Source organism: Serinus canaria, chromosome 1 (assembly GCF_022539315.1).
Source record: "Serinus canaria isolate serCan28SL12 chromosome 1, serCan2020, whole genome shotgun sequence".
NCBI classification, from domain to species: domain Eukaryota; kingdom Metazoa; phylum Chordata; class Aves; order Passeriformes; family Fringillidae; genus Serinus; species Serinus canaria.
The window spans coordinates 26,596,961-26,609,384 of NC_066313.1; positions in this window are offsets into that span (position 1 = coordinate 26,596,961).

Below are 12,424 nucleotides of genomic sequence, written 5' to 3' on the forward strand. Positions count from 1 at the left end.
GGAGGCTGAACCTCAGGAACGACTTTTTTACCAGAAGGGCAAAAAAGCAGCACTGGAACAGGTCCCCAGAAAGGTGGCATTATCTCCACCCTTGGAGGGTTTCCAGATTTGGACAAAATTATGGTGACCTGAGTGAGTCAGGTTGGACCAGAGACCTCTGGAAATCTCCTCCCAGCATCACTTCTCTGATCCCACAGCATTGCTTGAGATTCCCTCAGTGCCACCCTGGCCTCACCTGCTTCCCTTGGCTGAACTAGATGGTCCTTTGGCTGCTGCTTTTGTCTGCTGCTGCTTCTCTCTTCACAATGAGTGTATTCTTTCCCCTTGATGTCTAGGCCTCTGCTCATTGGTACCTCTTATCTGTCATCACATGGTGATTTAACAGGTTTTCATCTCCCTGAGTAGGAAAACAGATCCACAGCACTCTCCCAGCAGTTGTAGCACCACTGAATGGCTCCCTTCAACTCGATACCTTCATGATAAAGCTGTGCTTTGCTGAAATGTGTGGGTGCCCCTCTGAGAGCATGGATAATGCTGGACAATAACCTGTAGGGCCAGGGGAGCCCAGGTGAGTGCATCTCAGACTGGCAGGGACTGGCAGGGTGTGCTGGTAGGTGTGTGTGATCTTACCCTGGAGAGGCAGAGGGAGCCCCAGGCAAAGCAGCTGGCCACATCTGACAGCTCATGGCTCCTAAGCATAGCTTCTGCAGGAAGAGTTTATATTCCTTGTCAGGCTTTCCCAAGCAGGACTGAACTGGTGAGTGAGGATGGGACTGGGATGCAGAGGGTAAGGCTGTATGCAGACCTCTGAGCTGTGTCTGGTGGTTATCATGGTTTCCTGCAGGTGTGTATCCATGATTTCAGCTGGCCACAGCGAGGGTGAGCTCTGTTACTGAGGAGAGGAAAGACACCATCATAGAAGCAGCCAGCTTTTCCCCATGTGTTTGAACGAGAAAAGGCAGCAGTTAAACACCCTCAGAGCTCATCCAGTTCCTTTCTTGCAGCTTGCTTTGTTCCCAGTGACTTCTTCCTGCAAAGCCAGGGCTGAATTGGCAGCTGCTGGTGGCACTACACGCCCACTGGGCTAAAGGGGAGCTGGAGCTGGCTCTGCCACTGCAGAGCAACCATCTTCTTTCCAGCTGAAGAAGGTTTTGCTAGGAAACAAAAGAAAAAGAAAAAGAAAAAGAAAAAGAAAAAGAAAAGAAAAGAAAAAGAAAAAAAGAAAAAGAAAAAGAAAAGAAAAAGAAAAAGAAAAAAAGAAGAAAAAGAAAAAGAAAAAGAAAAAAAAAGAAAAAGAAAAAGAAAAAAAAAGAAAAAGAAAGAAAAAGAAAAAGAAACCCACTTCAGCCTCCAAGTATTTCACAAAGATAAAGTAGTCTAAAATGCAAATATGCAGAGAGGTGACTGCTTTCAAACACTGCAGGTTAGGAAGGGCTCCTTGGCACCAGTGGTTGTGCCTCATTTCCCGCTGCCTCCAGGCTCCCAAGCTTGGTGCAGGAAGAGTTAATAGGTTTAAATGTAGGGAGTTTTTTTCCATGCAGCTTTGTCAGAGTGAAAATGAAGCAGCTCTGGTAGCCAGGGCGGGGCTTCTCCTGCACCCCCACCCCTGTAGTGAAGGTCACCCAGCGAAAACAGGATCCTCCCAAAAGTGAATGCTCTTCCAGAGGGGAAAATGGTACAGGGTGAGAGGGATCCACTGACAGTCAGTATCCATCCCCCATGCAGAATCCCTGCTGTGTATGGTCTAGGATGGGGAGGAGGTGGACCCTGAGATCCCCACACACAGCTTTCAGCAGGCTGGTGAGGGCCCTGCCTTACATCCTGGCTCATGGTCACTCTGGCTCTCCAGCAGGGTCAGAAAAACCCACTGCAGCAGCCAAGGAGGGAACGGTGCTGGCTGCAGGTGACCAGGTGGCCAAAAGCCCACATGTCCCATGTGGCTATATCAAAGCTGCTAGGAAGTGGGGACCCATCCCTTGGCTGCAAGGACTGAGCCTGGGAGACAAGAGATACAGCATTTGTCTGTGTGTCCACCAGGCCCAGCAATCACCCAGCTGCATTTGGCCAGTGAGGATGGGAAATGCCTGGGGCAACAAGAGTCCCCTGTCCTCAGGCTCTGAAACTGCCCTGCACCCTCCCACCTCTGCTCCCAACACCCACTGTCACAGGCTGCTCAACTTCTCTCCCTTGTGGACAGACTTGTGTCCACAGACAGGCTTTTGACTGTGCTATCAATAAATCAATTCCCTATTTACCTCCTCCAGAACTTCCAAGAGTCCATGTCATTCCAGCAGTAGCATCATTTCAGAGAAATGTGGAGACTAGTCTGACCTGCCACAACACAGAAATTCCCCTCCCAATTTCTCCAGGCACTGGCAAAGCTGAAATGGCCCATCCAGCATCACCTCCTGCCTCAGCAGCAGCTCAATCCCAAGCAGGCACAGCCACCTAGAGCTGCCCTGGCAGAGCCCATCTCTGGGAGTGCCCATCTCACCAAGGCACTGGGTAGGCATCAGGAGCAGAGGGACAAGTCCTTCATCCTGCCCAGACCTCCTCACACCTCATCTCCCCACCATGGGGATCAAAACCTCTGAGTCACTCCACGTCTTCCTGGCTCCCCATGCTTTCTTTCTGGTGTCCTCTCATGCCCATTCTCCCTGTCCTCCTCTACCCTTTCACTTCTTCAGCTTTTCTTTGACTCCCTGAAGTTCTGAGGTCGCAAACATCTCATTTCCTTCAGGGGAAAAGAGATTTTATGACAAGGTGGAGCAACAGAACAAAAGTCTGTAGCAAGTGGGCTGGACCCCAGTGGAAAGGCACAAAAAGCAGCCATGCCCCAAGGAGTTAGGCACACAGGGGGACCCAATGTTCAGCTGGAGGCTGAAGCTACCAGAGAGCTGTAGCCAAAATGCTTCCCCCTGTTGGAGCTTCTGGGGTTCACACTCTCCTTGCTGATGTCACATCGCTCCTGCGTCTCCTTCTGACCCAGCAGGGAGCAGCAAGCCATACCTGTAGTTCAACGAGTTATGACACATCAGTGCAGCCAGCACACCGGGCCCTGGGTCTGTGTGGCTTTGGCTCACTTGTTTTCTGTCACATGTGTGACAAGAGCACGCACACAGCCAGCTGCTGGCCTGTTCAGCTGTGACAACTTGCTGGCTGCTCCAGGCAACACAACATCACTGACCCTTCTCTTCCTCTGCAGAGCAAGGGACATCCCAAGGACAGGAGGGGGATGTTATTGCTGCTGTCTTCATCACTGACCTCTTCACTGTGCTTCGGAGAAGAACAGGTGGGTGTTTAAAAGGCTGAGCCTCTGCCCTTGTAGTTGAGATGTAGAGAAGAGCATCTGCCTCTCCCCTGCACTGCTGCTTAAGAGAGATGGAGGGCAGGATACCCCAGGATCCTGCAGGGAGAGGCACGGAGTGGATGAGCTGGAGACTCATTTCTGTTGGAAGGCAGTGTGAGGTGATGTTTAGTACTGCTTTGGTCTTACTGCATTTTACCTCTTTTATTGTTTATCTCTCCTTTTCAGATAAAGCAAAGCCTCAGCAACATCAAAGGGTTCCAGAATAGAGGACACCTTAGTGAGGCTCACCTGCAGTGCTTTGCCTCCTGTCCCTTGACACATCCTGCTCAGAAAAGCCAGCCCTGTCCAAACATTGTACAGAGTGCTTGATTGCTATGGGAGGGGGAGGGCTGCCCTTGGTGGAGGAGCTGAGTGACCATTCAGGGATGGACTAACAGAAAACCACATCTCCATCCAGGCAGGGCAGCCTGCACAGCCTCAGCTCTGTGCTGCATGGCTGTGTTACAGGCAACAGGCACATACTTTGAGAAATGCTTCTTCTCTGGTTTCAGAGAAAAAGACATTGCATACAGGTGTGTTTGTACAACTGCATGCATGATGTGGAAATGCAGGTACATGCTTGTATGTGTACATGGTGTAAGTAGATATCCTACATGCATGTAGATGTGTACCTGCAGATGTATAGAAGTACACTTGGTCAATGCCTACAAGCCATTAACCAAGATCTTTATGAATTTATGCATTTTATGGGTGAAGCTGAGCGTATATGTAGGCAAAAATTGTTATTTCAAAATGGTAAATCCTCAAGCAGGGGAAGTTATGGGTTAAACTGATAGCAAATCAAGCAATCAGAAAAATAGGACTCCCCAGGAGAAAGCTGCAATAAAATTTTTATAAATAGACATTTCACTGCTGGGAGATTACAAAATGAAGATCTGTGTTTCTGTAGTTGTGAAAAAAAAGACAGACACAATTCAGCCCTTTTCTGGTCTAATAGGGAATTTGAAGGTTAATACTTGGAAATCTTGTATAAAACCAACAGGGAGGGAAAAAAAAGCTGAAGGAAGGGGTATGGAAAGGAGGTATATGGCACACAATAAAAGTGAGAATTTATGAAGCATACAAGGTGATAAGGAGCATTCAAAATAATCTGGAAAAACAGGATTGCTGCAAGTGCTAACGGCACTTGGAAGCAGGTTTTTTTCAAAATAAATTGAAAACTAAGGAATAGCAGTGAGAGCCTAGACTCTTACTGGGTGGATATAGGTAAAACTGATGATACTGATGACTTTTGATGGAGGCTTCTTGATACAGAAAAGTTAGCTGTTTGCATGCAAAAAACCCCAGATTTTTGTATTCATGCTGTAGGAGGATGGTAAAAAACTTCTTCAACTTTCTGCAAAGTAAGGAAAGTTTTAACAGCATCTATTAGGCATAAGTATTTTCAGATCAGTAGCCAAGCAAATTTGCATCTCAAAATCATAGAAATATTTGACTATGATTGCACCTGGCCCAATGGAATTTGGTATTTAAAAATCCTGGTGTACTAGAGAAATCCCAAGGTCGTGGAAAAACATGTGCCATTGTCCAGAGACAGAAAGTGAGGTGACACCTGACTGTTAGATGGTTCTGTTCTAATAATCATAGGGAAGAGAGTGTGAAGTTATTACAAGTTAGCTAACAGATGCTCCAGCAATTTAAATAATTTTCATCATTTAGTTTTTTTTAAAAAAAAAAATTGTGAGTCGCAAACCTGACTTCATTCTTTGACAAAATAATACATTTGGTTGATGAAAGCACTGGTGCAAACAAATCAAGAAACTTGTAAATTCTGAAGAACAAAAGGATAGCTTCTGTATACCTCACAACTGGCATTACATGGATTAATTAGCAGCTAACAGGCAAAACTTCATTGTCCAAAAAGAAGCACCAATCACCACTGAAAATGTTTGTTTCTCTGCAGGAACTGTGCTGTTTAATAATTGCACCAGGAGATACAACTGTAAAAAACACTGTTGATAAAATTTGCAAATGTCAAGGTCAGTAGCTAAAGGAGAGGGGGTCCTTCTCATGAGCACGAGTCACCTGGCCAGGTGAACATCCTCAGCCAAGACAGGATGCTCAGGGCTGTCAGTGGAGTCTCTTCAGGTCCTGCACCACCAGGCTCCCTCAATGCTGTTCATCCTTGAATCCCTCTGAATTGTCTGACCTGTGGGAACACCTCAGAGTGACCAGGGGCAGAGTGTAACTGCTGGAGGAAGCAGTTTTTGCTCATATCCTTTCCTCTTCGCTCTTGGCGCTGCTGTTCTGGCTCAGGACTGACGGAAGCTTTGTGAACGGCCCGCTGGGCTCGGACACCCCGGACACGCCCAGGCGGGTGTGTGACCGCTGGCTGCTGTGCAGACAGGGAGGAAGGACGGGCTGCCAAGAGCAGGAGCCTCGCTGGCAGCCCCCGGAGAAGTCACCGTCACCTGTGACCGACAGCGCGGAGCTGAAAGCGTAGCAGAGCCCGCAGCTGCAGCACCCACCCACGGAGCAGCCGCCCACACGGCTCCTCATTATCCTGAAAGACTGGAGAGGGTCCAGGGCAAAACGACAGGAGCAATTAGGAAGGTCAGACAACGCCTGACAGGGGACACTCTGAGCCATTACTGTGGTCTGGCTAAACCAGAATCTCTCAGTCACAGCACAGAAAACACGGAGTGCTGGTGGCACCATTACCTGCAGAGAAAGGCACGGTGAGAATCAACCCCTGCGAGTTTTATGTAGGCAGGTTCAGAGCAGATAAGACATCACACCCCCAGTAGTGAGGGTGACTGCCCTAGCTAGCAGGCAGTCAGAGGGGCAGACTGTCTTTCAAGGTATTCAAATGAAGGTCAGGATAGTTTTTTCAAGCTGTCCTTTCGTAACAATAATAAAATAAAATAAAAATTAATTACATCAGAGAAAAGAGGCATTGGGTAAAATTCCAAGGCCTGCGTTACACTGGAAATGAGAGCTGGCAGTTTGTCTGCCTTTTTGGCCCATAAACTGACTTGGAAGGAAGGAAAAACAATGGAGATATGGAAAAAATTCATTAGGAGTGGCCGTATTCCTCACAAGGAGAAATATACCTTGGCATTTGATTTTGACTACCTGCTCTCTGATACTCCCCACTAGAGTCTGCAATTACTGCATCCCTGAAGGTCTCAAGCTGGATTTAAATCACAAAAACAAGTGAAGTAAACACTCTGAAGCAGAAAAAAGTAATACTCACTGATAAACAAGATGACCTTGTGCTTAACAGCAACATTCATTCCATTTTAAATATAAAACACTTATTACAGAAAATGTCACTGAGACTAAGAGTACATCAAATACATGCTTGATTGCATTAAGAAGACAGGGATAAATAATATTAGTCCTTCTGCTTCTCTGGGAGACAGCCATGCTGCCTTCCAAGGTCAAATGTGCCGTGGCCAAGTGCCACATGGCATCCCTGCCTGGCCACGTGGATCGAGGAGCAGGAGTCTGGTCATCATCTGATTAGCTGCTGGGCACACCAGCCCATTGTAAGGCACACGGTGTCAGTGCAAATAAATATTAAATTTAGGCCTTTAAAACTAACTCTTTAGTGGAATTGTTGGATATGAGATCCAAAATTTTGTACATGTTTTGTCAACCTGCAAAACAAAAGATTAAGTTCTTTGCACTTGAGCCAACAAAGATTACTTGGAGGCTGTGGCTGCATTGTTTTGTGAATATGGACAAGCCAGAACGTCTAAGGTGGTATTAAAAGAGCAGATATTTTTCAAAGAATAAAGCAAAGCTCAAGATTATATTTTCCCCATAGGTTCCACTTGTTTGATTATGCATCTGCTCATTCAATTTTAGTTAGCAAAATAGATTCAGCAGTTTAACTACATTGGTTTAGAAGCACTTTATGAACAGAGCTGAAGCTCAGCTGCCTCCAAGAAAGCATACACTGACCAGAGGTAAATCATTTAAATAAACTGTGTTTGTTTCAGCCTCACTTTATATCACAGCCACACATTCTGCAGTGCTTCCAAAGCTCTGGGCTTGGTTTCTCCAGCACAGGTGTGGCAGCACAGGCACCGTGCTCAGCCAAAGCCCTTTTCTGGAACATGGCAGACACAAGAACAGGAGAGGCCCCTCCTGACCCTCCAGGTCAGAGTGCTGGCCCCCACCAGCCACGCACCTGCCACCTCTGTGACACTGGAAATGTGCAAAAACATGTGAGAATGATGGATGGAGCTCTGAGCAACCTGGCCCAGTGAAAGGTGACCCTGCCCAATGGGTTGGAACTAGATAATCTTTAAGGTCCCTGACAACCCAAACCATTCTCTGATTCCTGGCATCTCTGAAAATGTGAGAAGCCTTGAGAGTTGTGCTCACCCTCACATGTAATTGCCAAGTTCATCACAGATCAGACTGCAAAAAACCCTTTACTGGGTCTGAAGGGTTACAAGGATACAACTCCCTGAAGAGTACAAAATGCTGACCAAAGACATGTCCTCGCTAGTGCTGCCTGTTTGCTTCTCCTGGTGACACCAATCTCCTGCATTGAGCACTCTCTCTGGCGTGTCCTTCACCTGAACTTCAGTAACATGAGCAGTGATAAGCTACAATGGACAACAAAGCGCCTGTAACATTTCCTATTCTCTGTCTCTCAAAAAACCCACAAACAGAAACCACACACACACCCCCAAAAAAAGAACAAAAGGAGAAAGAAGAAAAGGGAAAATGATCAGTCTTTGTTTCTCAAGGCCTCCAGGTCTGAACTGTGTCCCAGACAAAATACGGGACTCATGCTTCCCTCCAGAGCAGGACGTGTAACATTAAGTCAGTCCAACTCCCACCCACTGCAAAAACATGCTCCTCCTCCCAGGTCAGTAGAAAATTCCACTTCTCCCAGCACATCCAGGTGGGTTCCCATGCATTTCCTTCAATGGGTGATGACCAGATGCTGAAAAATGGCAGATATTCTCTCCGGATGAAAAATTTACTGAGAAGTTCAAAAAGCCCCTCTGGAGCGGAGAGGGCTGATGTCAGGCTCCAGGAGCAGCAGCAGTTGGCAGCAGCCCCTGGTGAGGTCAGACAGCAGAGGAATGGAGATCATCCCCACCCATGTCCCCAGGTAGGCTGCAGCATTGGGAACTCCTTCTCCTGAGTCAGGAAAGGAGAAAGGAGAGGAAAGAGACACAAACACATCCCTCTGTCACTGCTGCTGTCCCCTTCACCAGGAGCTTTTACCAGGGTCAAAGCACCTGGACCACCACATCCATTATGTCCTGCAGCAAGAGCCAACCACTCCACAAGTCCTGGCTGGCTCCAGTGCCACAGGCAGCATTCATCCAAGCATGCATCCAAACCTTCAGGAGGTGGACCAGAGCACACATACTGTCAGGTTGGCAGAGGACAGCATGGATGTCCTGCTGGGGACATAAGCACCATGGAGTGGTGTGCCAGGCTGCTCCAGACCCTCTTAGTCTCTAGCTGTACTAATCTCTTATCTTTTTATTCACGTTGTCTTCATCTGAAGCCCAAACAAGCCCCAGAAACTGTTCCACCACCTGCCCCCAGCCAAACTGGGGCATCACATTCAGGCTTTCCCCTCCTGAGGTCCCACACCAGGGGTAACCATTGGGTCACACAACTGCTTGGAGCAGTTTCAGCCATTTTACTCCAGAGATCCTTTAAGACTCTTGGACAAGTGCCATTGCTCCCAGCAAGTTGTTACTGTTTGCTTTGTCAGTGTGTAGAGCAGCCTTTTCTGCAGCGCTTCAGTTTCAGACACGTTTGCTGGCAGACCCCACCCTGCTGAAGAATGGGTTCTGCCACCCTGATCTCATCACTCAGCGCTTCACACAGGCTGCAGAGGTGTCTGTGATGGCCTTATCTCTGCGGGGCACTCCCTGCACTGCCTGATCACTGTTTTGCCCTTCAGAACATCTGGCAGGTGCCCAGTATGTTTAACAGAGAGATCTGTTAGTTTTGATTCCTTTTGCTAATTGTTCCTTGTTTGACCCAGTTTGCTGCCTTTCCATATGCAACATTACAAAGTTTCTCTAGTTTTCCAGATGCTTTTTGGAACTTCCCCTACCCCACTGGACAATTGTTTCTCTAGCCCACAAGAAAAGGCGTTCACCCCATTTTTCAGCCCAAGAGCGTGCCCAGTGTCCAAGGATGGCAAAGTGTGACAGGAGTGAATTCAGGTGATGAAAATGTCAAAGGGTTGACACTTTTGGACACACAGCAGAAAACAGTTGTGGCAGGTGTTGTTATAGGTCACCAGTGCTGGGCACTGGAATGTCACAGAGAGAGGGGTAAGAGGGAACAGAACGCTGCCCCAGCAGGGACAGTGGTGTGGTGACAAGAGGAGGCAAAAGGGGTTAGGGACAAATGAAGGGTAGTGGCAGAGGGCTGTATGGGGTGGTAACACTGATTTCCCACCACATCCAGGTGCAGCTTGCAGAGAAGGAGGGCACAATTTTCTTCTCTTTTTTATTTCATTCACTACTGTTCTTTCCATTCAGCTCCCTCTCCTTCCCTTGTTTTCAATCCTACTTTTTATAATTTTCTTTTCTGTCTTTTTAAAACAGTTCCGAAGCCCTGTGTTTGATTAGTATTGGCTTCTTTACAAATTGCTGGTTTTCCCTTCTTTAATATTTCTGCACATACCTGTACAGACCCTTCCTCCCATGAAATACCATCAACATCTTAATAAGTCCTTAGCATGAAAGATCAATTGCCTTAGCTGATAAACATGAATATTCTCATACCAGGAGCAAATACTTTGAGATTCTTTACTGCCGGGGATATGAAAGACAAAAAGCCTGAGACCTCCTTGAAGTGGACCATTTTTCAAGGTACAGAGGAAGATTCTTTCTCAAAAAATACAACCTATGTGTCTCACTTGATGAAAACCCCTTCCCAACCCCAAAATTCGCCCAGGAGTACAAACTTCTTGGTAGGTGAGATGTCTCTGAGGCAGCTGAAATCTTGATATAGAGTTAAAAGAAGAAATGGCAGAATGGGGCAGTGACTATAATGAAGAAATCTCACTCTTCTCAGTATCACTGGAAGTAGTCACATGGCTTGACTAAGATTCACATTTTGTTGCCCAACCTTTTCTGCTCAAAAGAAAGAATGAAACAAACAAAAAAAATTAATATATGAATCCAGATATTCTGAGTCCTACAGAGGACAAACCTCAGATTACTTCATTACAAAAAACCGAGACAACACCAAAGAGTATCTTGTTGCCTAAAGCTTCACTTGAATTTATCAAGCTACACCTTGAACAAAACTCAGGCTCTTTGCCTCCTGGGCCATTCCAGACCTTCCAGACCATTTCCAGACCATTGCGTCACTGCCAGCCTGAGATCTTGCAAGGGAAGGCATAAAACCTCTCAAGCAGAAGAATGAATTGAACATTGGAACAAATAAAAGGGAGACTGGAAAGTGGGGGTGATGCCTCCTGCTCCTCCTTTGGAGAAGGGTGTGGTGGGAGGTGCTCCCTTGGGCTATTTGGCTATGAAATCTGGCCTTGTCCATAAAAGAATCAGGATTTATAGATTGACTTTTCTTCTTAAGGGCTTAATTACATTTGGATTCCCTTTTCAAGGGTATAGGTTTGGGCTTGTATTCCAGAGGAGAGATCACCATCAGCAGAGCAGAGCCGAGAAGCAGAAGCAACATGAAATCACTGGGATGGGAGTGCCTGGGGAGGGCATTTGGAGAATCACATGAGGCAGAGTCAAAAATCAAGCTAAACACAAGTAAGGCTGTCCTGTCACCAGCTCTGGTAAAGCTGCAGGCAGGCAGCAGGGAGCACCTGTGTCCACGGAGCTGTGCCGAGGCAGGTGCTGTCCTGGGCTCGCAGGGGACCAGCCCCAGCCCTGCCATCTCTGTCGGCTGGGGAGCAGCAGCTGCCGGATGAAAAACTGGTCTGAGGTGGCTGCTTCTGCCTCTGATCTCCAGGAACAGGCAGGAGAGATCAGGAAAGGGGTGGGGACAGAGGGCCAGGGAGTCAGGTGGCTGTGATAATGGTTATATTGTTCGGGCTGGAATGAGGAAATTGAAGATTTCACCTGGGGAGAGCAGGGGAGGGTTTGGGGACGTCAAAGAGGCTCCATCTTGATTGCCCACTTATTAATTGCCCCTCAGGACAAGGCAGATGCAGAACCAGTCCTATAGGTTTGCTGGCTGCTCTTCCAGCCTTGACAGTCCACCCAGGCTCCCGATGTGTATTTGCTTAGCTGTGCCAGTGGGTGGGAATTTTGATCCGGCCATTTCCACACTTGGTCCCATAGCAGCAGTATTGGAATGAGATCAGTGTCTGTGGAGCTGTGGATCTGGATGAGAGATCCTCCACGAGAGAATGTGCAGCAGAGGTAGAGCTTGATGTCTCTGGTTCTCTTGTGCAGGACAACGGGTCACAAGTAATGAAGATGGCAGCTGGCTTGGACACAAGGTTGTGTGGCTAAAGGGTCTGGGTCACTGGGCTTCTTCAGCACCCTGTCTGAAGAAGCCCAGTGACCCAGGGATATTGCTTCATTTCCAGGAAGCAATATCCCTTACCCTGAACTACGGACAGCAGATGGGAGTCAGCTACCAGATGGGAGTTAGCTACATTACAGAAGCTAATGCAGGTTTGCCAGATGAGTCTTCTGGGATCCACTCACCTCGACTTCATTCTCCTAGGAAGAGAGGCTGGGTTCCCTCCACCCAGTCTCCAGCAGGACTTTCTCAGTCCTACAATATTTTATTTTCATGATTCTGCCCAGTAGTCTCCCATCTTTCATGCTGGAAGGTACGGATTATACACAGAGCTTCAATTTTCCCCTGGGGCTCCCTTTTGCTTCACCAGAGTGGCTCTCTGCAGCCACACTGCCCCTACAAGGTACAAATGAACGCATGCACTGAAAACCAGCCTCCTGGGGACATGAAAGAGTGGAAGTGTGTGCATGGACATGCTGCTTATTTGGGACAGACACCACTGCTGCCTGGCAAGTTTCATCAGTAGCAAGGGAGAAGGCATCCAACAGCCCAGCAGATTGGTTTGCAAATCCCTGATGGCTTTTTAATAATGACCCTCTTTGGAGATCACCA